Raw genomic sequence first — 26,833 nt, 5'->3', positions numbered from 1 at the left:
ATTTGCCCTCGGGAGTTGAAGAGATGACTCAGGGGTTAAGAGGTTAAGAGCACAGGGTTTGAGTCTCTGAACCCAAATGGCAGCTCACAACTCTCTGTAACTCCAGTTCCAAAGACTTCTAATGTCCTCTTCTGGCCACCCCCGGCACTAGGCACACACACGAACACATACATACATGCAGGCAAAATACTTATATACATAAAACAAAAATTAGTCTTTCTAAAAGAAAAAAAAGAAATTAGCAATCAGCTTAAAACAGTCACACAATTTTTCTCAGTGCTAATTTTGTCTTTCAATAAGTATTGTAGAAAAGAATTTTAAATAAATCCTTATATAGTTTCTAGCGTTCAAAGAAAACAGACTAATTCACAGTTCAAAAAATAAGTGATTAAACAAATAAATAAGCAGAATCTCTCTTACATCTAACAGCACGAACTGTTACACAGCATCCTTAGTCGGGGCTTAGTAATTCTCTTTTGGAATCTCCCTAGGAGGTAGAATTTGAAATGGTGTGACTTGTTATCACACACCAAAGAGTGAGTGGCAACCATCTTCTGCCCTCTGCCTCCCCTGCCACAGACCTGAGTTCAAGCATCAATCTCCTCCCCTAACCCTTTCTTTAGAGATGGCGTGGCTACCCTGTGGGGAGGGCACAGTCTGCATGCAATGTCTGAGATGGATTCAAAGAGAAAAAAGAAGGTCAAAGTTGACATTCAAACCGAGGAGCTGTGCGAGAGAATCAGTCAGAGCTCAGGCCGCTGGCTTCCAGAGAGACTACGCCAGCAGCAAAGCGTAGCCAAGAGCAGGAGGTCCCCTAGTGCCCCGCCACCTGTTACAGATGTCATCACGCTCCTTTTTCAGAGGTGTGAATTGACTAGTGTCCTGCGTCCCCTGGATAGATGAAAACAGTCATGTCAGAGCAAGCGTGTCACAGAGTCTTTGTTCATTTAGGAGCAACGCATCATGGTCACCTCTGAAAATGCTGTTTAGGCCAGTAGGTCCAGAGCCCAAGTCTGAGGGAATGAAGCCACGGAGGCCTGTCTCAGCAGGAACCCTGCTCTGCCCCTGGCAATGAGTCCCATGCCTCCCTGTGCCAGCAGATGGAGCAATGCACACCTGTCATGAAGCAATCTTGTTTTATTACAAGACCTTACGCGAGTCCCTACGTACACAGGTGTCCTTGTGTCCCCAGGACATCCTGACTAAGCTGCCCCTGGAGGGTACAGGCTCTGGGGGAAAGCACTGATCCTCTGTGCCAGGTAGAACTGTATACCCCCTCCATCTCCAACCTTCTCTAATAAACCCACCCCACTGTTTGTGACAGGTTGCTGCTCTGAACCTGTGCCAACCCACAGAGTGACTCAGGAGTCACCTCCCTACCAAAAGCCCTGGCTGTCCCTGGGTTCACCCCAATGCTCCTGGGTTCACCCCAATGCTCCTACCAGGCTTCACGTCTCCACTTTACCTCAGAGACAGGATCCCAAAGTTCTTAGGCAGGTCAGAGGCTTCTCAAGGCACAGAAATCAGGCTTTCTTATGTCTGGGTGCCGAAGACCCAGAAAAGAATTTGGACGCTAGTAGGAAGTTGATGTTTCTAAAATTAAGGTTTTGCGTTTGTTTATATATCAGTCCTTTGTATTTTTTACTATCATACTCTAAGATGGATTTTGAAGATATAAACTAATCGAAGTTTATTACTGTGACTAAAGAACAGAATCAAAATCATGAAATATCTTTCAGGCATGCGCAGACCAACTCACCCAAGAAATTCTTTACTGGCACAAGAGAACCTCATTCAGTTACTGGCTTAAACCCAAGTTCCCCCAAATAAGTCCTAAGTCTCGTTAATAAATAGTAATTGAGTTACTAGGTGTGATTTTTGTCTTCAGAGACTGGTATTAGCTTAGTGAGAAAGTTACAGTTCTGATCAGCCCTAAGACTGTCTTCTGAGCAAGACGAGTTCTGCTCTGCAAACTGTGGAAGACCAGAGGGGACCCTGAGCAAACCCGTGCGTGGGTCACTGAGCTTCAGTTAGGTGTGGCCTGTGAACAAGTTATGCAGATTGGCTGTGACCTAGTTGTTTCTTAATGTTCATCCCCCATTTCTTTCTCTATCTCTCACCTTTTTTTTTAAAAAAAAAGAGGGTTTCACATATCCTACAACAGCCTTAAACCTGAAGGTGAGGTTGACCTTGAACGTCAGCTCCTCCTACCTCCACCTCACAAGTTCAGGGGTTTCCATGTCCTGTGTACAGGGTGCTGGGGATAGAGTGGGCTTCCTTCATGCAATCAACTGAGCGCCATCCCCAGCTGGGTATTTACAATGAAATACATAGAACCCACAGATGAATGCAGGGTGGGTCTGACCACAGAATGAGAGTTAGAGTATATTCCGTGGGCTAAGGCTGTGAGTCATAAAATTTGGATTCACATAAGTGTGTGTGTGTGTTCGCACATGTGTGTGTGCGTGCATGCACCGAGATTCCAAATGAAAGATGCGTTTTTTTAAAAGGCTGTGTCCAGAAAGTGTTTCTGCTATCGATCTCAGTGTGCTTCCTTTCTGTGTGTGATGAAGACAAAATGATGGAAGATATATATGCACATTGTGTGTTGATTTCCAGAGTCATCAAGAGAAAATGCAAGCAACGTTGGGGTTCCCGCCGTGAAATCCAAACACTATTGTGAGATTCAAAGGCCTTATCATTAAACTATGAGGCTTGATGCTGCTGATGAAGGCAGAGCATCTTAGTTAAAACAAACAGATGATTATCTTGGACAGCAGCATAAACAAGACCCTAATTCACGAAGCTGCTAATTGCTCTTCACAGCTGCAGAAGACTGGCTGCGAATTCTCTCAGCATGTACGCTGCGACCAGCATTTACAGAGCCCTGGAAGTCAGCACAGCACACATCGGCTGCGCACATTAGAGCCACGGTCAGGGGCTGGTTCAAAACAGACCACGTCTGGAAGGATCTCTGCCTTTCTAGATAGATATGCGCTTACCTCGATGGAAGTCTTAGCATTCAGCTCAACTAAACCACTTCTGTCCATCACCAGACTCACTGATGTGCTCTCAGGAAAAGGAACTTGGGTCCATTCTTCTTACACGAGAGAAAAGGATGCCGTATGTTTGTGACAAAATGAACCACAAAATCAATGTTTTCATGGTGGGATCATAGCTACCATAGCTGGTCATACTGGATTCACCTTCAACACAGAAGCACTTACACATCCCATAAAAATAACAGCTATTGTGGCTTCATTTATATTTCATGTGCCAAGTGCACAAAGGATCGTTTTATATATGATGATTTTAGTGCTTAGTGCAACTTACTTATGCATAATAAAGAAGGGGAAATGGAAGAAGAGGAAGAATAAAAAGAAAGTAATAATAACAACAACAGGAGGGGTGAGCGGATGACTCAGTGGGCAAAGGTGCTGGCTGCAAGCCTCACAACCCAAGGTCCATCGCTAGGAACCTTAGGGAAGGACAGAACTGAGCCCTGAGAATTGTCCCCTGACCTCCTCATGAGTCCTGGCATGCATAGGTTATGCCAGGCACAAGTCAATTAATTTATTAATGAGTGAATGAATGAATGAATAAATGAATGCAATTTAAGACAAAGAAAAGGGTGGGAAGGAAAGAAACATATAGAGAGGAATGGATGGAGAAGTTGGAAAGGAGAGAGAAGGGAGACAGGGGGCATTAAACATGGATGGAGGTAGGGAAGGGAGAGAAAAGGAAGGAAGGATTGAGATTAAAAAGGACGAGTCCTTGTCCAAGGTCAAATGAAACTGGAATCATCCAGCATGGTCTGGAAACCCACACTCTGCCCCTTGCTCTCCACCACATCCTTCCATATACACACTTGGGTTGTGTTTACTCAAAATGAATGCAACAGCACACAGAGTCATCATTATGTATTGCAGAAAGAGAAAACCTTATCCCAATGCATCTTAACCGGTGCCATTTCTGCAGCCCAAAGAAACATGCGATTGCTTTCCACGAGCGAGGCTCTCTACTACACACTCCTGAAACCCACGTCTGTGTCTCCTGTAGCAGGGCTAACAATAAGAAGCCTCCAGTCACAAACACCAGCAACTATCAAATGCACGTACCTCCTCTAGGCTAAAACACAACCATGTTAAGGGAAAGATTTTCTAAGTTTGGCCATGTCTTACCTTGACCACTGAGCTTGGCGATTTCTTGAAGAGTTAGACCCTAAGGCGGAGCTGACCTCAGTCCGTAGCCATCCCCAAAGACTGGGTTGACCGGAGCTGTCTGAAGAACAGGCTTCTGTGGGGCTGCAAGAGAAACTGCTGGTTTGCTTCGAGCCTAAAGAAAACTCTGACACTAACATCTGGAGAGCCGCCTCATTTCCTCCTAGCTGTTCTACCAGACATGTCAGAAAAAGAGTGAGGGGTGGACCCTCTTGTCCTGTGCCTTCAGGTCCTGCCTGATCACTGGATGTGAAGCGGAAGGAGCAGCCTCACCAGGTCCCTTGCCAAGCTTCCTCTAGGATGCACCTCTTACTCTGCTGTGGGGAATCTGCTGTGGCTGGCAGAGAGTAGCCTGCTCGTTACACAAGACCAGAGCATCCTAGGACATCCTGGAGCATTTGTTCCTCCACCGTGGAGCCCCCTTGGTGCTGTGTGTTTCCTTCTGCAACAGCTGTAGCTTGGCCACACAGGTGGTTGCATAGGCAGACCCACTTTGTCCAACAGCTTCCTGTATGACAGTTTCCAACAGGAAAACGCTGCCCCGGGCTTCAGCAAGATCATTTCTGGACAAGGGCTGCTAGACGCCAGCCATCAGATCTGATGGGCTGTGCAGGAACTGGAAGGGAGCATTACCAAGGAGACAAGCTTATGCCATAGGAGAAAAAAATGCAGAGAAAGCAAACTTCAAACCAGAGAAAATGTGTTTTCCTTCAGTTTCAAACCTCAAGTGAAACATTTAGGACTGGAAGCCTAACTCAGTCTCTGACTCACTTGTTGCCCTCTGTGCCTCAGTTTCCTCATCTGAAAATGGGAACCATGAGTTCCCATCTCACCTGGTTAGCTTTGTGTGTGGCTTAGCCACTGGCTGTCTTTCACAGAGAAAATTGCATGCGTCCATTCAGCAGTTGCATGTCCCCAACCCACAGTTCCAGCTTTGATTACAATGGGCTTCAAATCCTTCCAGAGGCCCCACCTTCCAGGCATTTCTAGAGGTCCCAGTGGCTTCAAATACTGCAGTCATTTCACAAGGGCACTAGCTTCCTTTGGAAGATGTCTTTTGAATGCTGTTGGGTGTGCAGGGGTGAGCTAGGATGCCAGGCTAGAAGCTGGTCTGTTTCTGAGGTTTGTATATCACTTCTTTAAGTTTTTGTCCCTCCAAGTTACGGGCTTCCATTGGTTATGCAAACTCTGCATTCTGTGAAGAAACTTTAGCTTTTAAATTAACTTGTTCTCAACTTGTAAAACATGTGCCAGTAACATTGGCATCCTTCGGGATCCTGCTAGAAGCTCAGAGCTGAGTCCTACCCAATCTACTGAGATAGAATGCTCTGTATTTCGTAAAACCCCTCATGTCTACATGAGGTGCAGGTTTGAGAAACACTGCTTCTGGTGAGAACTCTCCTGAGTGTGACAGGAGACAGAGTGCCACCGTCTGAGGTTTCCCCTGGCGAGGACACAAGCAAACACATGTGGGTTCATTGCACTAACACCCACTGAAGGGCAAACAGAGCTCGCAGATGCAAAGATCTGACCCCAGACAGAGAATAGTGCTCACATTGGTCACTGGGGTTGGGCTATAAAATCAAGCATCGCGTGTAGGCATGTTCCTAAACTGCTGCTCGAAACTTCTTCCCTTCTCTTTATTTTCCACTTTACTGAACTGAGGGTTTGGAACATGAGCATTCTCTCCCCTCCTTGACTATGCTCTGTAACCTTCTTCTTCTTCTTCTTCTTCTTCTTCTTCTTCTTCTTATTATTATTATTATATTACTATTATTCATCAGTAGTCAAATAAGGAAATGCAAAAGGAACAGAAAATCAGTGAGCTCTATATCACAGTCTCTGTAATAGCAGAGATGAATGTGTTCATAACATAATGAGGCTTCCAATTTATACATGTATATAAATAAATTCTACTTTGTAGTTTACATGCAATTTATATATTTACCCAGGCATGTGTATGTATCAACAGAAATATATGTATTGTTTTATGTATACATGTATTGTTTTTCTCTTCTCCCTTCAAAAAGAGTTTCTTTACTTTAAAATTAAGCGGTTGATGCTTATGTGAGCTGTGTTAGCTAATGCCCATGATGAAATAGGCAAAACAAAAATTTGAAGTAATGTGTTATCTGTATATCTTCTGAAGTATATTGGAGAAAATAAATCTATTTACCCTTAATGAATATTTCTACAGTTCTGCATTTCTTCAGCTTAGCTAAGTGGGAAAAATAAATAAGATTATTTGAGTTGTTCCTTTGCTTCAGGTCATGAAATAAGATTTAACATCTCATTAGCAAAAATTAAGCACTCTTTCTGAATTTCCCTGTTAGGATATTTTAATAACACTGTCTTTCACAAACACTTGATAAACAGGCTCACTGTGCATACCTATGACACTCAACTTTTCTTTCAGGGCCAAGCTGTGACTTTTGTTGGCCTCACCACTTCCTTTGTTTGAGAAACTGACTCCCGAGGGTTAAAAGGGAGAACAAAAACACCACGTTGGCCCTGAACATCTGCAGGGTAACCGTCACCCTGTGCCAGATCCAGGCAGAAAGCTGACGCTTGGCACGGGCACAGGTGCATCCCAGGTGTTGGGGGTTTGCTTGGTAGAAAACACCGAGGACCAGTATCTGACAGGGGGTCATGCTGCCTAGTTCTCAATGGAGTGTCCTGGAGGATAATGTTGGGAGAAGGAGGTCATCTAAAATGGGTGACTTCACCCCCAGGATCATCAAATGCATCCACACACGCTGGCAGCTGGATAAAAATAAGTTCCTCTACTTGCCAATCATAGCTCCTCTGCAGGGGCCAGAAGGCAGGTCAGAGATCAGCAGTGCAGTGCTTTTCTCCCTCTGGAGGGAGGGACTGCTTAGAATGTACATCTGCAGGCTGAAGCAGGAATGCCTTCACTGCAAAGAAACAAAATCTAGTGCCTCGTGGCATGAAACTGGAAGTCTTAGGTGCGAGAGCCCTTTAGGGGAAAAATTGAAAAGGTTGCTTTTCTTTAAAGTTTGCTCTTCACTTAATATGCATCTACAGAACAATTTATTTTCAGATTTTTCTCATTTTCTTTATGAAAAGTTTATGCTTTTCTACAATTCCTTATTCCGTGAGTTTTTATTTGTTCCTAAATCCAAACTGTTGGGTCCCTAAACCAGCAGCCTGAGTCAAGTTAGTCTTTAGGGTAACTTCAAATATTGATTTGGCGTGTAGGAGTCTTTTTTTTTCCTGTTCTATGTTGTTATTATTATTATTACTGAGCCGGGCGGTGGTGGAGCATGCCTTTAATCCTAGCACTCAGGAGGCAGAGGCAGGCGGATCTGTGATTTCGAGACCAACCTGGTCTACAAGAGCTAGTTCCAGGACAGGCTCCAAAACCACAGAGAAACCCTGTCTCGAAAAACAAAAAACAAAAAAAAAAACCCAAAAAACAAAAAATTATTATTACTGCAATTATACATTGCTAACACTTTGCAGAAACAAGGCTCCGGCCGCTCCCTAAGTTCATTTCACTCTCCTCTTTCAGTTATTTATGCGCCGTTAACTGCACTCTCGGAGTATCACTTTCTAGCACTTAAAACAATAAACTATCATACCATTCTCGGAGTTCTCACATATTCTAGCTTTTTCCTCCTCTTTTGTGTGGTGCTGGGGATGGAGTCTTTGGTGGCCTTGAACGATCTCAGTGAGTGGAGCTACACACTGGCCTGTTTTGTTTTTTGTTTTTCTGACATTCAGTCCATGAGCAGTAAAAACAGCAAGGAGCTTGTATTCCTTATTAGTTGGGAAGCATTTATACTCAAGACTCCTGAAAGGACCCTAAGCTCAATGTAGCCATCTTGGGCAGATGAAATAGAGGAGGGGCTGAGACTAAAATCCAAATGGGTAGATTACCTGTTCATAACCTCAGGAGAAACAATGGCAATAGGAGAGGTAAAACTAGGGGCCAGAGACACAGTGTAGTATACATGCCCAGGACGGCACCCACTCCAGGCAAAGGCAACCCACTTGTACCTGTTTGCTCTGCTTTCTTTCTGCACCAGAATTCCATTACATAACCTTCCTTGACCCTGGGATTTTCAAGTCCTCCCTTCTAGATGATACCACTTGAGTGTTTGTGTGTGTGTAGAAGGCAAAACAGTGACAACATCAAACACACACACACACACACGCGCGCACGCACACACACACACACACACACACACACACACACACACACACACACCAGAGTCTTGAACACAAAACACCAGAGGCAATGATTTATGCCAGGTAATGACTGTTAAAAAGATAGGATCACAAATGACTGAACGGCAAATTCAGAATCAATAGAAACACAGGGAATGTGACTTATCTTCGTCCATGTGGCCTTAGCAAGCAATCCAAACAGCCTACAGATGTTCTTTTGGTTCTCCACACTGACAAGATTTTTCTTTTTCGGCCTAGAGGAACAGGTAATTCAGAGCACAGAGGGAAGCCATGCCCACGGAGCACAACAGATGCCAGTGATGAGAGAGTGAAAGCGTGCTGGCCGCTACAAATGGCCACAGGTAGCTCCCCTAACCAGCCCAGAAAAAAACACCACATTCTTTCTTTTTCCTCCTCGCTCTTCTCTTTTTTAAATATCCCCAAGTATTCATCCATGAATTTCCTGGGCTTTCTGTTGATTCTATGTTCTAAATGTAAGTTCCTGGAGCCACAGAGTAAAATCCATCCTGAGACCCAGGTCTGCAGGTCGAAGTTTGTGTCTCCAAGCTGCACAAACACCGGGAAAGCGAGCAAACCGGCTGATCCTTGCATAGACCCAAAGATCCAATCAATCAGCAGCGAAACAAGCAATCGTTTCTCATTTTAAAACATCAGAACCTCTATTTGCACAGTGAGGTCAGCAAAATGAGGTCATGTTTTCTGGTGATTTTAGGAAAATATAAATTTAGAGCTCTATTGTCTGGCTAAATCCAATGGATGAACCTGATTTTACAAACAACATGAGCTAGATAGATTCATGGGTTTTCTCTGCTGTGGCACGAGTCACCAATCTATGGACTGTGCTCTATCTGAGATCACCTCCAGTTCTTAGGTAGCAATACAAATCAATCCTGCAAAGGTGCTAGAATTGAACTCAGTGTTACCACTAGTTGTGTCTGGGAGGAAGCCTGGTTAACTTCCTTTGTAAATTAGCAAAAAGACAGGGTCTCATCCCAGATGAGTCAGCTGAGCAGGTAATGAAATACTGCGTGGAATTCTGTGTGGGTCGGGAATTATGAATCATCCTCACCCGGATCTCTTTTTCAAGGCGTCTCTGCCGAGTTGGCTTAGAAAAGGTCAGGCCATGCCATTCACTCAAGTGGCGGCTGCTAGAACGATGGCTTGGACCTCACTCAGGTGGCCACAGATGACAGACGCCCGAGCCCCTAACATGTGAGTGTGCCAGTGCTAAAAATGGACTTCAGCTAGGCATGACCAAAGCACCCAAGCGAAGCAGGAAAACATGAGGACTAGGAAGGAAATAATGAAGCCCATCACTGGGATAAACACTGTGCAGTTAATTCTCACAGCAATCCCACTTTAGAAAGGGAGGAAATAATGCAGGATGCTTAAGAAATGAACTAGTAACATGCAGAGTTGGACCTGAGCCCAGTTTCTGGACCCTCACCTCCTGATGTCTTTGCTGACTTTATCTTGGTAAGAGCGCCACCTAAACTGTTGCTCCTATTTCCCAGCACTGTGCTTGCTTTCAAGCCTAAAGGGGAAAACTATAATAAAAATTCATGAACAATACAATATAAAAACAGACCCTCAGTTAGTACAAGAAATGTCATTGAGTCACAGAAATTATAAACTGAAAGGGATTTTAGAATTTATGGGTTGCTTTATAGGTACCCTTCAAAATAGGTGTGTGTGTGTGTGTGTGTGTGTGTGTGTGTGTTTCTCCTCAGTGTAACATTCTGGGATAAGATACGTGGACATGAACCAAGATGTGGCAGTCAATCTGGATGCCATTTCCTGTGAGGACACCCCAAGACTCACATTTTCATGTCTTGTTTTGGTCACCACCTTTACTTGATCCTATGAGCCTCAAATCTACCCAGAGAATGATTTCACAAATTGAATTATTGCTTGGATGTTTCCTCTCTACCTATGGAAAGAACTGATTAAAAAGAAGAAGAAAAGGAGGAGGGAGGAGGGGCAGGAGGAAAGCAACTGGGAGATGAAGAGGGGGTCTAGGGTAGCTGTGTCGGTGAGAGAGAGACCCTGTCTCAGAACATAGGACATTCTAATACCACTATCTGCTCCACCACATACAGCATACACATGTGCACACACAAGAACACATGTACACAAACTAAAAAAAAGAATGTCGAATATACACATTCTAGTACAAAATACAGTTGTGATTATCTGCTGCAACTGCTGTGCTTGGCAGGGAACCTGCAGCTTAGACCATTCCTTCCTCTGGGATTCCCTACAGAACTATGTCTAATTCTACCTCCTTTGAACCACAGACAGCAATCTATTGAGAGTAGTTAGACGATTTTTTTTATAGATCCATTTTTTCCGAAGTCTTTTCTTAAACACATGAACATAAAAACTCGCAACAAATTTAAAGAATAAATTCTCTTTAGAACCATCTACACTTTCATTTAAAATATCTTGTGTATATATACATATATATGCATACATATAAACACACATATACATACATTTTTATGTATTATATATAATCATGCATTATATATAAATATGTGATCATTTATATCTATCATCTATATATCTAATAACTATGCAACCATCTATCTATCACATGTGTATCTATCTTTCATCTATGTATTTATGTATCTCAAAATCACCCTTATAGCCCAGAGTGAAGCAGTTTTCAGTGTTCCTAAGGATTAGATACATCCTTTGGCATGTAAGTCAGGTTAACTCTATCATCTTCCCAAGAAACAGGAAGAGATCAGCTCTCCTGTGTTTTAGGAAAAGTGGTCTTGCCACGGAAGCCCTTGTGGGCTAGAGCTCACTGCTCTCTAATTCTGAGCTTACCTTCTGATACACGGTTGCCCACTTGCCTGGTCCTTGGGATTGACCCTTCTCCCACAAGTCAGACTTAATCTCTTCATAAGCACACATCCGGGAAAGGCCAGATGTCTCCAGTACCGTGAGCCAAGAATTCAAAACTGTGTGCTTTCTTTTAAGCCTCACCATCTCCCAATGCTTTGCTAATGGAGTATTAACTATAACTTTCTCCTGGGCAGGTACTCACTGGGTTTTTTAATTAAGCAAGCTGACCCTGGAGGGCCCTTATGATTGCCACAGAATTCCTGCTTGCTTACTGAAATAGGAAAAAAAAAAGGGTTTGAAACGGCAAAAGAAGAATCTCTAGTGTGGCGACATGGTATATTTAAGGGTATCTCTTCGTTTTTTAAATGCTAGAGCTGAAATTCCATGAGGGAAATATAACTAAAACTTCAAATGGGACTGATTAGAAACCCCAAAATATGACATGCACTCAATAATAAAAAATATCAGATTCAGTTTAATTCAGTAAACTCTGATTAAATAACTACTCTATATAATCACTATACTAGCCTGAAACTGCTTAGGACTATGAAAAAATAGGCAAGGGAGTTAGCTTTGGGGGGTGTTTTTGTTGATCTTAACACATGCTCTCTGTATTTGTATGCAGCTATGCATCCATATATTTTTTTTTGTTTCCTAGAAAATCTTGCAATAGGAAAGGTTTGTAAGCACCCCCTTGAACTTCTGAGAATTTTTATTGGATAACTGATCACGTTCTTCGCCAGAAAAATGTAAGATAGTCAAATTCCAATAGAAAATACAATGCAGTTATTTAGAAGCATTTACTGCTCTGTGCGGCCCACGTTCTTCTATACTGAGTATTGCTTGTGGTTCTCTGCTTCCTGTTAGGGGAACTAAGTGGGAACCCCCACCATGACAGCAGAGTCCTTCCTACTCTGGCCATATTTACAGGCACAGTGCTGACTCACCAAGCAAAATTACCCTCAGCCGCTTTGGGATCAGAGGCCATCTCAGCTGCTCTGTCCAAACAGAGTGTGGGAGACAGGAAGCTGGAGTTGGGGGAGAAAGACAGGCGTTGTCTGGAAGCCCCCAAACCCTATATTCTTTGTCCTAGGTTAGAGACCTGCTTTGATCTCCCATGCCACCTGAACTCCGTTGACTGGCTCCCCCTCCCTGAGCTTGACTGCAAAGTTATGCTTGCCTTCATGCGGCTATCTTAATCACCACTGCTCAAAGATTTGCAAACCGGGCCATTCAGTTTAGTTGTTAGAAAATGCACAAGCAAAACGTCCTGAACAGGTTTGGGAAACTCTGAGGCAGATATCCCTTCCCTTAGGAACTGATAGAAGGTAGGATCTTAAGAAAAAAGAAAAACCCAAAAAACAAAAATGTGCTCTTTCCAAATCAGTACTCCTGAGAATTAGCTTCTAACTCGGCCTTTGATAAGTCATAGACAGAAGGTATTAAGTGGCTCATTAATTTTAACCACCAAAAGTGTTATTCATATTTGACAGTTGGGCAAGGCAGCATGTTTGCAATGTCAGCATCTGTGAGTCATGTGTTCTAGGCTAGCTTGTGATACATACAAAAAACCTGTCTGAAAAACCAAAAATGTAAAAAAGAAAGAAAGAAAGAAAGAAAGAAAGAAAGAAAGAAAGAAAGAAAAAGAGGGGAAAGGCTATTAATGAAAAGGTTATAACCCCAACTTTTCTTTCAAAGCCTTTTTTAAAGGGTATTGTGTTGGATCAGGACCCAGGTACGACTCCTAGCACCCATGTGGCAGCTCACAGTTCCAGGGGATTTGAAACCCTCTTCTGGCCTCCGTGGGCACCAGAATGATACTTACAGGCAATGCATACACATAAAAAAAATAATATGAGAGTTGTGTTTCATGTATGTAATGAACGAATATCTATCAAATGGTTTTTGTGTGTGTGTGTGTGTGTGTGTGTGTGAAGGGATAAAGGTTTCTTTTGAGTGGATTGTGCTCGAGGTCAGGGATTGCAAATCCTGGAAGGAAAGCCCACGCTCATTCCACTTTCTAAAGGGAGAACAGAAACAGTTAGTAGTCGCCTAAATTGTTAGTTACTTAACTAGAGGATTGTGAAGTTTAGACAGCTAGTGCATGGGTTGACGACTAAGCTAGGGTCCCACAGTTCATTCCTTATTCTGAGGAAGAAGCCAGACATCTAGACCAAATGCCAACTCAGGTGGTCAGCAGTTTCCAGAGGTTTCCATAAGCTCAGTGTCAGGCGGTGATCAGCTCTGAGTCAGGAGGGGATCAGTGCTGTGTCAGGAGGGGATCAGTGCTGAGTCAGGAGGGGATCAGCTCTGAGTCAGGAGGGGATCAGTGCTTTGTCAGGAAAGTGATCAGCTCTGTGTGAGGAGGGGATCAGTGCTGTGTGAGGAGGGGATCAGTGCTGAGTCAGGAGGGGATCAGCTCTGAGTCAGGAGGGGATCAGCTCTGAGTCAGGAGGGGATCAGTGCTGTGTCAGGAGGGGATCAGTGCTGTGTCAGGAGGGGATCAGTGCTGTGTGAGGAGGGGATCAGTGCTGTGTGAGGAGGGGATCAGTGCTGAGTCAGGAGGGGATCAGCTCTGAGTCAGGCGGTGATCAGTGCTGTGTGAGGAGGGGATCAGCTCTGTGTCAGGAGGGGATCAGTGCTGTGTGAGGAGGGGATCAGTGCTGTGTGAGGAGGGGATCAGTGCTGTGTGAGGAGGGGATCAGTGCTGTGTGAGGAGGGGATCAGTGCTGAGTCAGGAGGGGATCAGTGCTGTGTCAGGAGGGGATCAGTGCTGAGTCAGGAGGGGATCAGCTCTGAGTCAGGAGGGGATCAGTGCTGTGTCAGGAGGGGATCAGCTCTGTGTCAGGAGGGGATCAGTGCTGTGTGAGGAGGGGATCAGTGCTGAGTCAGGAAAGTGATCAGCTCTGTGTCAGGAGGTGATCAGTGCTGTGTCAGGAAAGTGATCAGCTCTGAGTCAGGAGGGGATCAGTGCTGTGTCAGGAAAGTGATCAGCTCTGTGTCAGGAAAGTGATCAGCTCTGAGTCAGGAGGGGATCAGTGCTGTGCCGGGAAAGTGATCAGCTCTGTGCCGGGAAAGTGATCAGCTCTGTGTCAGGAAGTGAGGTAGAGAACTGAGATTTGGATTGCAGAAGGTACATTTTATCTCACTGAATCTTTGATTGTAATGTAAATTCTGTTTATGGAATCTGAGAGAGGCCACAGACACTTGCTGGGGAGGACAGTCCTTCATCTCAGGCAGTTATTTCTTCTTTTATTCCATGAGATCCTATCCTACTTGTGAGCACATGTCCTCCACTAGTTCTTACCTGAGTTTCAATCCCAAACTCCACTTGAGTCAAAATATATTTGCTTCTAACTTCCACGCAGACATTAAAATAATGTGTTGAAGGACAATTTTATCAAGGCCCAAGAAGATGTGTAGCTTTGAGAAATGTTTCCATTCTTTCTTTTTCTTTTTAGTATTTGTATATGTATTTTCACACGCCACCATGTGTGAGTGGCCTTCAGAAGCCAACTTGCAGGAATCAGTTCTCTCCTTCCACATGTAGGTCCCGGAGATGGAACTCTGGTCGTCAGTCTTGGGGGCAGGGATCTGTACTAGCTGAATCATCTCACTTGTGACATGTGACCTGGTGTTTTATGTCTACTCTCCGACTGCCTGATTTTGAAAAGAATTCCTAAACAGCCGCTATTTATAGTTCTTGGAGAAAGCAACAATTGTGAGACTAATTGTGAGCATGTGTACCTTACAATACCCATGACGTTCCAGGACAAGAAGTTTCCTACAGCAAGGCCCTGCAGCTTGATAAACATTGCCTTCCTGAATGTTTCCAGAACATTCTTAAACAATATGTGAAAACCTCAAGATTCAGTCTTTACAAGAGAAATGTGTTAAGGGAAAAATTGAAGAGGTCCAGAAAAGAATACTAAAAAAACAAAACCAAAAACATTAGATCTACTCTTTGCAATAGAGCTTCAGACATCCTAAAATTCTTCCAACACCAGTACAGCTAAGTTAATTAATAATAAATAAAACATAAACCTGTGATGTTTCGAAACCGTGTGGTGTTAGTTCAGCCATTCCCCCGCAGAACTCATTTGGGAGAATTCAACACCGGTTTTGACTTTGTGCCGTACTGGCTTAAGGAGTCATGATCTGACAATAAACTGTGTAGACTCATTTCCTAAAAATAAATAAATCAAAGTGTAAAGTGTACCATTTCCAGCCACAAAGTGGCTTAGCATTCATGTAGAAATTTGTTTCGGAGAAGCAGCGTATAGCTAAGGCGTGTGCTGCAGAAACGTTCATTCTGCGGTGAACGTGGAGTCGGCTTGTTTTCTCCTGAGCTGACCATGCCATTAAGTCATCACTGCAGCAGACGCTGCACCGGAACTCTCACGGAAGTTACATAGAGCAACAAGCAAAGCATAAGGCGAAAACATCATTCATTCCGCTTCCCTACAAATAAATGCTAGCACGTCCTGTGAGAATTGTGTCTGTGTTAGAAACATGAACCTCATTGACACTTTTTAATTTTCCTATTGAGCTTATTACAGGCAAATTCAAAATTAAATAAGACTAACCTCTGAATGTCAACTAGTTCACCTGCCTCTCCTTTAAATCCTGTGAGCCATGTCTAAATTTTTCTAAACTGTTGTAACATTAAGGAGATCTGGGAGTGACTTAAAATGCTGAACATGTGGGTGGTCTCTGTACTTGTCAGGAGATAATTTACTTAAACTGGGAAAAACAATAGCATCTAAAAATTGATATTCCCTGTTGTACTTTAAAGATATTAAAATATTTTATCTCACATATGTTGATTCCTTTGACATAGCTTTAAATTACTGTTAAGTTTGTTTATCTTGTGTGTATGAGTGTTTTGCCTGTGTGTACGTATGTACACCACATGCTTGCCTATGGAGAGTTGGGAGCCACCATGTGGCTACTGGCAGCAGATCTCAGATCCTCTGTGAGAACAGCAAGTGCTCTTAACCACGGAGCCATCTCTTCAGCCCCTCCCGTGCGGTGATTCTCAATTTAATTCAAAATGCCAGGATGAGTGAAATTATTTTCCTCTTCATAGAAAGACCTGGATGCTGGAATGTTCTGACATAAGGCTTGTTATCTGGACATTATGAAGGGAATCTGCTAAGCACCTGGCTTGTTTTCAGGTTATGATTTCTGCTTCTACCGCCTACATTTAGTGTATAGTAAACAAGCAACCAGTGACCTGGAAATAAAGGAATGCAGATTATTAAGAACTCCAACACTAAAGTGGATGATGAGGGCAACAATTAAGAAATCAATCTAGACTCATTTATGCAGGTAAACTTTGTGAATTTGTCTCTAGGAAACAGATATAAAGAGATAATTGATATTTCAATAGATTATGCATTTCTGCATCAAAATATAGCCCACAACATGTCAATCAAACCTCTACAAAATTTGCTAATGTGTTTGAAGTTTAAAATGATGTCACTGTTGTCGTCTTAAAAGTCTGAGTCCTCTCTTTATAAAGTAGAACTAAATTTGGCATGACGTTGCCTTTAAACTAATGTTGCTTAAGGGGTTGTTTACTTTAATATTAGCACAACTGCAATAATTTATATATTGTTACCAATCATTTTTAATTGAAGAACTGCATATACTATCTTAAAGTCTTATGAAAATTGAGAATATGCTAGAAGACCTGTTTATAAAAGAAACAATTTATGTCTCACCTTTCCTGGACAAAAGCTAATGATTATCTGTTGTTCAGTAAAAGGGGTGAGGGTAATGTTTTTAAATGTTGTGACTTTATGGCTGGGGAACAATTATAAATCTATACCTTGAATGAGACACTCCTAGATTAAGTGATTAAGTGATCATCAGCATTCCATTAAGTTGCAATGGGCATTTGATCCTCATTTTGATTTTACAGAGCATAAATACCTTGTAAGTTTGTCATATTGTCATATGCATTAAGTTGTGTCTATAAACACTTCTGGGAGAGATTTTCATGTGAAAAATACGTAGATGAAATTTAAATGATCAATCTATTGTGACCATAGACGTTGGTTAACTGTCTCCTCTTCCCATCGGGCAGTGCTAGGAGCTATGCTGGCCGCTAGAAAAGAAGAAGGTGAAGGAGAAGGAGGAGGAAGAGGATGAAGAGGAGAAGGAGAAGGAGGGGGAGGAGAAGGAGAAGGAGGAGAAGGAGAAGAAGAAGAAGAAGAAAGAAGAAGAAGAAGAAGAAGAAGAAGAAGAAGAAGAAGAAGAAGAAGAAGAAGAAGAAGAAGAAGGCGGCAAAGACGACGCAGCAGCATTGCAAGTGCTGAGGATCCTGTCTGATCCTCAAAAAAGCCAATACCATAGAGTCAAGACAACGCCCTTTTTTCATTGCCTCTTCAATTATTCTGTGTAATTATTTCAATTCACATTTTGTCTTGTTTCCATTGCTTTTTTTCCTATCACACAAATATGCCCCAGCAATGACACATTCAAGATGCTACGCATGTGTTTTGTGTACTAGACAGAAGAGGACTGGAGACCGTAGTATAACAACCTTGTCAACATTAAAAACTGCGGAATGAGACTGACACTTAAGGAACTGATTCTTTATCAAGCTTAGTAAACACCTTGTGACTTACATCCTATCTCAGTTCATATTGGATCTTTATAGGTACGAGATGTCTGTGATGTAAATAAACACAATCAACACTTCAGTATCCATAGTCAACAATAATCTACCACAATCTCAATCAATCTCAGACTGAGTACTGAAGAAAAAAATCTATTTTAAAGAACTTACCATGAAAACACCTTAAAAGAAATTCAGAACTTAGAAGCAGATACAAATAAGTTAACTCACATAGTCTTGTCTGTGTTGCCCCTGTGTGTGTATATTCCACAATCCTTTAGTATATGCCTATAATAGTGTTCAAAATGTGCTTTTCAAATTTAATGTGAAGTGTAGGAGTGAACAATACAGAAAGTAAAACCCACAGAAACATAGAAGCTCTGGATTAAGCAATTCTTAAAGTACAAAGATCTATTGTCTTAAGGAAAGAGGCGGATGCTTTACAAACAACACATCACTGACTTAAGTTATGTTGGAGGCTTCCCAGGAGACCTGGTGCATTGCTATGGAAGCCACATCCTTCCGTGAACAGGATTTCTGAATGCACAACCCAGTTCAAATGATGTCAGTACTTACCCCTGGAGAAACGACTTCCCATGTCAACTACACTTCCAGGTCTCCCACTCTTGTCTAATCTCTCACAGACTAGATTCAAATTAAACTGACCGATGAAGAAAGAGTTAATTTGCAGTGTCCAGCTCTGCGGACTTCAAACAAACTGTCTTCTCCTCATCCTGAAAGAATTCTACATCATAGCCATGCCTAGTTACTGTCTACATTGTGTCTTCAGGAGCTGACTCATCCTAAGCTCTGCTCGTATGCCTTATCATTATCTTGTCCAAAGACAAAATGCACTTTGAATTCAGATGCGAATGTCCTCGGAGTTGAGAAGCTTGGGAAAGGCACCAGTACTCTGGTGCAAAAGCAGAGCCCTGAGGGAAATCTTAACAGCTAGTGTGGGTGGTTTCCCCCTCTAGAAATACCAGTTGGAAGACAAATGAACAAAAACAAACAAAATTTTCAGTATCTTCATGCAAATTATTATTCTTAGTGGTTTATTTTATTTCAAACTTAGTCACAGTCATATTGACTTTTTAAGTTCTCATAGAGCCATTAATATAAAATGATATGACTTCGCTCCCCATTTCATATAAACTGCTCACATTCTCGTATGTTTCTGAATTTTGAGACTACTTAAGCCTTCTGTCTAATAAGTTTCACTTTGAGGGAAAAATGAGTGATCCGACGATTGCACGTTCTTAATACTAAGACGAGCAAGACACCTTTCTGATTGAGCATCCCCACTGTGTACCTTAAGACAGGTGACAGCAATGCAGGCAGACAGTCTCTTGGATCTTACATGTTAACATATGAAGACCCTTTGCCCCTAAGGATTACATTCTAAAGGTGATCGATGCTACCTCTGAGACTCACATTTTAAAATATGTAGTCTTTAGAAAAATTGAGGGTGGGATGTTCACCTCAAACTTAAAGGGAGGAAACAACCCAAAATATTCTATCAAATCCACCTAAAACTCCCTGCTTCCCATAGTTGCCATAATTCTGGAGTAAACTTTCAAGTCCATGACAAAATATTAAACAATTCCCATGGCAGAAATTCAGATTACCATTGCATCCGAAGATGATGGTAGCTCTTTAGTCCAGAATGTTTCATAAGATCCAACCCATCTGCCACAGCAGAACAATGATTCAGGAATTCAAAATTATTTCTGCATTCATTACCCAACATTCTCACAGTCTGTATTAAAAATAGTTGACACACAGGAAGTCCCCGGTTAGCATCTCCTTCAGATTTTAAGGAACTCAAATTATTGAGTCTTCTTTCTAAGAAGCCGTGAGGATGTCAAAGCAGCACCTATCTAACCATTCAGAGAGAAGTCTCTCACCCAGACCAGTGGACTTCCATTCATAACATAGGAGGACCGGATTCAAACCACCACCTCTGCAGCCTGTCTTTACCTTGCCGTTTTCCCCTGCTCTGCGGTCTTCACAGCCTCACAGGACTCTGTCTTTTCTCGTGCTTCTTTCATTGCAGAGTGAGCTGCCTGCTCCTTCATTAAACAGCATTAAAAACAGACTGCCAAGAACTCCCCAGTGCAGCATGCTCTAACGGGGCGATTGCTGTAGTTCGCAAGAAACCACACTCAACTGGGATCTACAACATGCAGTCACTGGGAGATTGGCAATTTTCAAATCTAATCATACACACACACACATACACACACACACACTTGTCTGGGTCTGAACTGAATATCCCCAAAAGGAAATGTGAGAAACTAAGTCACCGAGAAACCTAAAGGCATTCCCCAAGCTGTGTAAGTTTCTTTAAATATGCCTCACCCAAACCAAGTCCAGTTAAATAAGCATTCACCATGAGTAGCAATTACTTTATCATTCTGATGACATAAATCATACCCAGAGAGGAACTAAGACATGTCTAAAATGACAGTCTAAAACAATGTCTTTAAAATTGGGTTGAAATTAAATAAAAATAATACAGATAAGCACAGAGAGCAAGAGATCATCTTTCCCAATCTTTTGTCACGATACCAAAGTGCATCTATCACCTTAAAATGCATTTAGACTCACTCTCCAGAAATACAAAAATAACCAGTCAGTCAAAGCAATTAAAAAGTAAAAGAAGAAGAGGACAAAGGAAATGAGAATCAAACATAAGCATTACATACCTTGAAGAGCTACATAGCCCTGAGCACACAGGGTCTCTCACAGGTAGCCACTTTGGGATCACTCCGCTGTTTGAACAACACATAACCAGAGCGTGTGCCTTCCAAATGACTGTTTTTTTTTTCATGAAAACAACATTAGCTAAAATGCTATCCAGACACCCCACCCCTATGGTAACGCAATACTGAAGAAGAAAAGAGAGCTGTATGTGTGCTGAAGTGTGTATGAAAGGCTTTCTGACTTTTACAGAATTAAAAAAGAATGAATGCCTTTTCTGTCATGTCTTCTTCTCTCTCACTTAAAGCAGTAACAGCAGATTTGATCTCCAAGGCAGATGAGGAAGGGGTGGGCACAATTTAGATTTATTCTGCATTGGAGCAAAAATTAAAAAAAAATACAGATTGATTTCAATCTTGGGAGCTGTCATTCTTGCTTGCAGAAGCAGAGTACGTTGAGAAGTCAGACAGGAAAATGATCGTCTCCATCTGTGGCTCATTCTTAGGGAGATCATTTCTAGCAGCCTTGCCTTGAGCCTCCCACCCCACCACCCTGTAACTTTCCTCTTTGCTTTGCCTTTCAACTTACACTCTGGCCTTACTCTGTATCTGGAGAAGGTGATCAAGTTTTGAACGTAACACACCTGAGACATAAATTACCAAGTCACAATTTCTCTTCCCAAGAAACTTTTTTAAACGCTTGCCTAATTCAAATCCAATCCTACCGCCAAATTTATGACCTGAGACCTCTAACCTTAAATTGGAGGCTGCTATGAAAATTATTTCAAGCTTTTAAAATTAAAATAAAAATATTATTATCCCCCCCCCCAACCCCTTGGGATCCAGGACATCTTGATGACAAGACAGAGACAAGTTTTCATTTTCTCTATAGCTTTTTTTTCCCAACTGAATTAAGAGAATTTCCAAACTTGGCACTACAAAACCCATATAAAATTACTGGAAACTTCTCTTATGGAAAGCATCATCTCTTTTAATTCCCCTCCCAGTTTTCAATTTCTGCTTGATTTGGGGGAAGGGAAGTCCACCCATTCCTTCGGCGAGACATAGAGACAGAAGATAAACAAGACAGAGACACAAACAGTTCAAAGCGAAAGCACACATAGATGGTAGAAAGAAGGGGAGGGGGGCAGAAACAGACAGCCCCAACAGTGAGACACAAAAGGCGTGCGATGTTCACGTCGGAAGAGTTGGCGTTTTACCTGAAGGAACAGAGAGGAGTTACTCAGCGTCCTGGTGCCTTGACTGACTGGATTTCGTTTGGGGCTTTTGTGAATAATTATTGTTTCTCAGTGAATGCTTTGGTTGGGCCAGTTTGGTTTGTAACTTGCCTCTGATGTTTGGTCGATTTATTTAACTGCTAGCGAAAGGAGCCCTCGGCTTGGAGGCAGGGGTCCTCTAGCAGCCCAGACACAGCCCTGGTGGGGACTTTCACCGCTCCGGACGCTTGGAGGTCGTCGCTAAAGAGCCTGCCCGCCAATCCGGACTGCTGAACTCTTGTCTTTCTGTATGCCTGTCAGTCTGTCCGCACCAGGAAGAGAGAGAGAGAGTGTGTGTGTGTGTTCCGGCTTTGCTCCGCTCCTCTCTCAGGAGTAGCCACTGTCTCCGGTTGCCAGTTCTTGCGCTGATCTGTCTGTCCCTCCGCGTCCTGCAGTCCCACTAGCAATGCGGGGATCAGGTTCCTATCGTCGGAGCTCGCAGAGTCTCTGCTACTTTGCGCTCTGGCCACTTCTTGGGGTTGGGTGGGCGGAGGTGACTGCAGGGAGCGAGTGTGCGGGGCTGGCTGTCCTGTCCCTCCCTCTCCCTCTCTCTGCCCACTGAGTTCTCTCTCTCTCTCTCTCTCTCTCTCTCTCTCTCTCTCTCTCTCTCTCTCTCTCTCTCTCTCTCTCTCTCTCTCTCTCTCTCTCTCTCTCTTCCTCTCTACCTGGCTTGCTGATCTCTCTCGGGTCGGGCTGTGTGCTTGTCGCTCTCGCAGTCCCACCGGAGTCAGCAGCCTGGTGGGGTCCCCCTGACCGCCCCGCCCGGCTGCGCCCTCCCACGCGGCTGGCACTGGTCCTAGGCAGCGCCCATCTCCTCCCCACCAGCCGAGGACGTGTCCTGCCGGGCACCGAGAGCACTGCACGTGGCCCCTCAACGACCCCAACCCTAGACCCGTTTCCCTGACTCCTCCGAGAAGGGAGGTGACCCTGCGGGCACGCCTGGCGATGCCCGGCCACTGTGCCACCACGCGAGGCTAAGGCACCTGCTCGATGCGCTGGGCGCTGCCATCCCCACTGCTCTCGCCACCCCTGGGCTGGAGACAAAGCGCATGAGCCACGCGCGCGGCAGCGCGAGCATCATTAATCAGAGAGGAAACTGGCGCTCTGCCCCGGCCCCGCCACCCCGCCTCTCCTTCCCAGCCATCGGGCGCGCCCCTGCGCCCAGCCCTTGCCTACCTCGCCAGGGTACCACCTCCAGTCCTAGGGATGCTTGGCCAGAGCTTCTGGAGTTCTGGTACCCGGTGCTCACTCTCCTGGGCCAAGTGCAGAGAACAGCCCTGGGCAGCAACTCCTCACCCCACCTACAAAATGAATCCCAGCCCTGAGCTCTCAGAGATGCCCTGGCTTTGGAGCTGAGAGAGACCACAAGTCCAGCTGCTCAGCTAGGCTGGTCTTCTGGATGCAAGACCGCCCAGATCACTGCCGCCCGCCTGCTGAGCGAGCGCTGATGCGCTGACTGAGAGAAACCCAGCACTGCAGAGCCCTGAGGGGTAGGGCTGGGGCAGGGAGCAGAGTTGACACCTGAAGAAATGAAAGCGCTGGTTTACCCATTTGTTTGGAGACACGTACTATTTTTATTATCTGCAATTCATTTTTTTTTCATTGTCTAAGGGCACACTACCAAAAAGAGGGAAAAGTACAGAGAAGAGAGTGAATACATTTCCGGAATACCGCCCACCCCTCAGCAACTATACATCCTACTTTCCCGACAGTATAGGTCATCAGCCAAGACAGACCATTCCAGCTTTCTACCCCCAGTTGAGAGCAAGGCATTGGATCCCAGGCTTCTTGGCTAGGTTGTTATTAACGGCTAGCAAAATTATAGTTGTGCACTTCTGTGTGGAATTACCAAAGCTCATTTTGACAATACCCAACACCCGAGCTTCTGAAATGCAGACTCTGAGTTAACCGTGGATCTGCTGCAATACACAATACATTGAAAAAGGGGGGAAAGCAACTCTTCGTAGCGGCGATTAGAAACCTCATAAACAGACAACAGATATCTAACCACCACAAACTATGCCATGAAGATTTCATCTTTTTTACTTCTATTTAGTGATACCTACCTCTAATGGTAGACTTTAAAAAACAAACAACAAAAACCAGGCTTATAAAAACATGTGGCTTCCATGATGTTCTAGCAGAGTGATGTGTGTGTGTGTGTGTGTGTGTGTGTGTGTGTGTGTGTGTGTGTATTTCTAGAAACTGCTACAGTGTAGAAGGTTGGGCTGGCCCTTGAAGAACAAATAATTATTCTCCAGCTGTTAGACTCTCCCCCTGGGTAGGGCAAATTCACAGAAGACAGTTTCAGGCAAAAGAAGTATAAAGCTCTCAGGATAGTCACTTGGCTGGAATCTCATCTTTCCTAGCCATACTTCTCAAAATATGTTCATAAGTGTCTCCCAGCCATTTGGGATGTAATAGAAAAAAAATAAAAAGTTTCTTATCACATTCCAGTTCTTTAAATTAAATGCCATCCTAAGGACAAAGCACCATGTCTCTCCCTGGGAAACTGTATTAAACTGTGTTGTTATACATCCATACAATTGAAACCGTAGTTAAAGAAGGGTGGTCAGAACGTGTAATCTCTCCTACACAGGAACAACCCCACTCCTGACACACACACTCACACCCACCCACCTGCACCCAGAATTCAATTCTGTAAACCAAAGTGGAAAGCACAGTCTTTGTAAAGGGGAGGGGAATTTTGTGAGGATTCTTCTTTAAAATAAAATATTAAAAAATCCAGCATTTAGACCAATGAAAAAGATTCTAAATCTTAATGATATATGGACAAACTGGATGATGAGACTTAATGCAATGTCTCTTGTGGACTTTTAAAGCTCTGTTTGAGAATGAGAAGCACATTTGGAATTAAAACATTAAAACTCAATTTAATTTTCTATCATTTCTTCTGATATTTTTGCCAACAAGTCAGTGGCCTGAGAAAGCTCCAGTTTGTTTGAGGCCATGTTGCTAATTGGTATTCAGATATCCAATTTTAAAAATTTGTGTCCCCATGTGGGACCAGAATATCCTCACAGGACTATTAGGCAGGGAGTGAGCAATGTTATTATTGCAGGCATTCAGAAAGCCTTCACATTTTCTTCAACGATTTGCATGCTTTCTAACAGTTCAGGCCCCTGGCCTGACAGTTTAACAAACCTTGAACTCTCTAAAACAAGGTCTTCTGGTTTGGACCTCTGGGTCCCGGTGGCACTGATGTCCTCATGTTTGAGTTGTCCTGTGAGGGAGGCAGAATGTACTGTCACTCCTGGCCTGAGGGCTCTCCAGTGTTCATTGTCTTTGTGTTTGAAATGAGGGAGCCTGCCTGTAACCAGGTAACCCCAGCTTGGGGAGTTGAGCTCACCTACACACTGGCAAACATCTAAGACTGTTGACAAGCTCCTTTAAACACGTATTCCCTGAAGACACTAAATTAGTGCCCTTTAATGAAGCTCTCAAATTGGATTTTCAAAATAAGGCGAATTGCTAGAATAACCCAGCTACCTTTATGAGCACCTTTTCAGCTGAAGCGAGAAGTAGGATTTCCGTGCCGTTGAACTGGCAACATCTCCCAACAATTAGGCTGTGAGAAGCTCCACTTAAGGGTGTACACCCTCTCCACCATAAAGGCCCACATATTCCCTAGAGAGGCTTCTCATCTGTCCTCTATCCAGCAACACTGGCTAGCGTCTATTAAATATCAGTCTTGGGTTTAGATTTCAAGCCTTAGAAATATATATGAGGAAGAAAAGCAAGGAGAAAGGTGCGGAGGGGCAAAGGTGGGGGGATGGCAAGATTAACATTTCAACCAGAAAAGTTGAGAGCCCCATTCTTATTTTGTACTAAGCCAAATAACTCCAAAAACACATTTCAGAACATCAACAAAGAATGTTACATCATGTATGCATCTGAGCGTGAAGAAATGTCACGATCAAAAACAAAGAGGACTTGGGAGACTAGAAACCAAATGTTCGGATGGCACAGATCCCTTGGTGCCAGCTCTGTCTCCTCTGCAGTAGGTTGTGTGCAATGTAAGGAAATTATCCCTGTGAGCAGGCAGACCACAAATGACCCCTGGCCTGCACCCCCATGAAGTGATGCTCTGTTGCCAAAGCAGCTCAAGACGTTTCTTAAAAATAAATGCGTTGGGGGCTGGCATGGAGCTGCCTCTGCATCAGAGGAGGGGCGATAGAAAGGCACAGGAGGAATTTGCTGAAGGGAGGCTTGGAAAGCCTGTCACAGAAAGATCTGAGCAACAATAGACGAGGAAGGCTGCTGAATAAGTTACGTGTTCCTTTTCAGCATCCCTTGGCCAGATCCATTGCCACTCAAAGCTCACTCGCTTTTTTATTTTTTTTCCATCTTGGCAAGCAGAGCACTGTGTTTGCTCACCGGCACCCTGAGAAGCCCCAAGCTCTTATGGGGTTCTGGCAGGGAGACAGAGGCAAAAAGATATTCTCTCTGCAGAGCAAGATTAGGAAGCCCTTGCTACCTGCAAGTCTAGGACCATTTCTTCTAGAAATACAGTCGTACATGAAACCCACTAAAGGTGTTACTGTTTTCTACTTTACTTGTGTGTGTGGTTTGTATAAGTATGCATTTTCACATGTGTGTAGGTGCACATGTACCTGAAGTTCACATGAATTTGTGTGTGCTTGTGTGTGGAGGCCAGAGATAGATATTGGTGTCTTCCTCCATCCGGCTCTACTTTTATTTATTAAAGTGGGATGTCCCACTGAAACCAGAGCTCACCAATACAGCTAGTCTAACTGGCCAGTTTTCCCAGGTCATCTGGGCTTCCAAGCCTATGGGCTCTGGGGATCTGAACTGTGATCCTATGATGGAGGAAGGTCATTGGTTAAAAAGTATAGAAACTGCTTGGCCCTCATAGGTTAAAACATTAGGTGGGTGGAGTAAACAGAACAGAATGCTGGGAGG

At 43.6% G+C, this 26,833-nt stretch overlaps 1 protein-coding gene across 33 annotated transcripts in view; it reads right to left on the bottom strand.

Moving 5' to 3' along the window:
- Arpp21 (cAMP regulated phosphoprotein 21) overlaps positions 1-23,347 on the bottom strand; it is a 161,502-nt gene extending 138,155 nt beyond the window's left edge. For 8 of the 33 annotated variants that reach the window (XR_012909942.1, XR_012909944.1, XR_012909945.1 and 5 more), the window contains exon 1: positions 21,833-22,455. The gene's annotated coding sequence lies outside the window, so the exon portion shown is untranslated. Of the gene's footprint in view, positions 1-4,181; positions 4,540-18,486; positions 18,845-19,890; positions 20,064-20,618; positions 21,146-21,832; positions 22,482-22,554; positions 22,939-23,065 lie in introns of those variants that run through there. The other 25 variants (XR_012909943.1, XM_075964342.1, XM_075964356.1 and 22 more) reach the window with 18 other exon arrangements.
- Between the last annotated feature and the right edge of the window lie 3,486 nt (positions 23,348-26,833).

The sequence above is a fragment of the Microtus pennsylvanicus genome, chromosome 3 (assembly GCF_037038515.1).
Source record: "Microtus pennsylvanicus isolate mMicPen1 chromosome 3, mMicPen1.hap1, whole genome shotgun sequence".
In the NCBI taxonomy this organism is placed as follows: domain Eukaryota; kingdom Metazoa; phylum Chordata; class Mammalia; order Rodentia; family Cricetidae; genus Microtus; species Microtus pennsylvanicus.
Note: the sequence above shows the minus strand (reverse complement) of the source record. Positions and strands in the feature narration are given on the sequence as shown.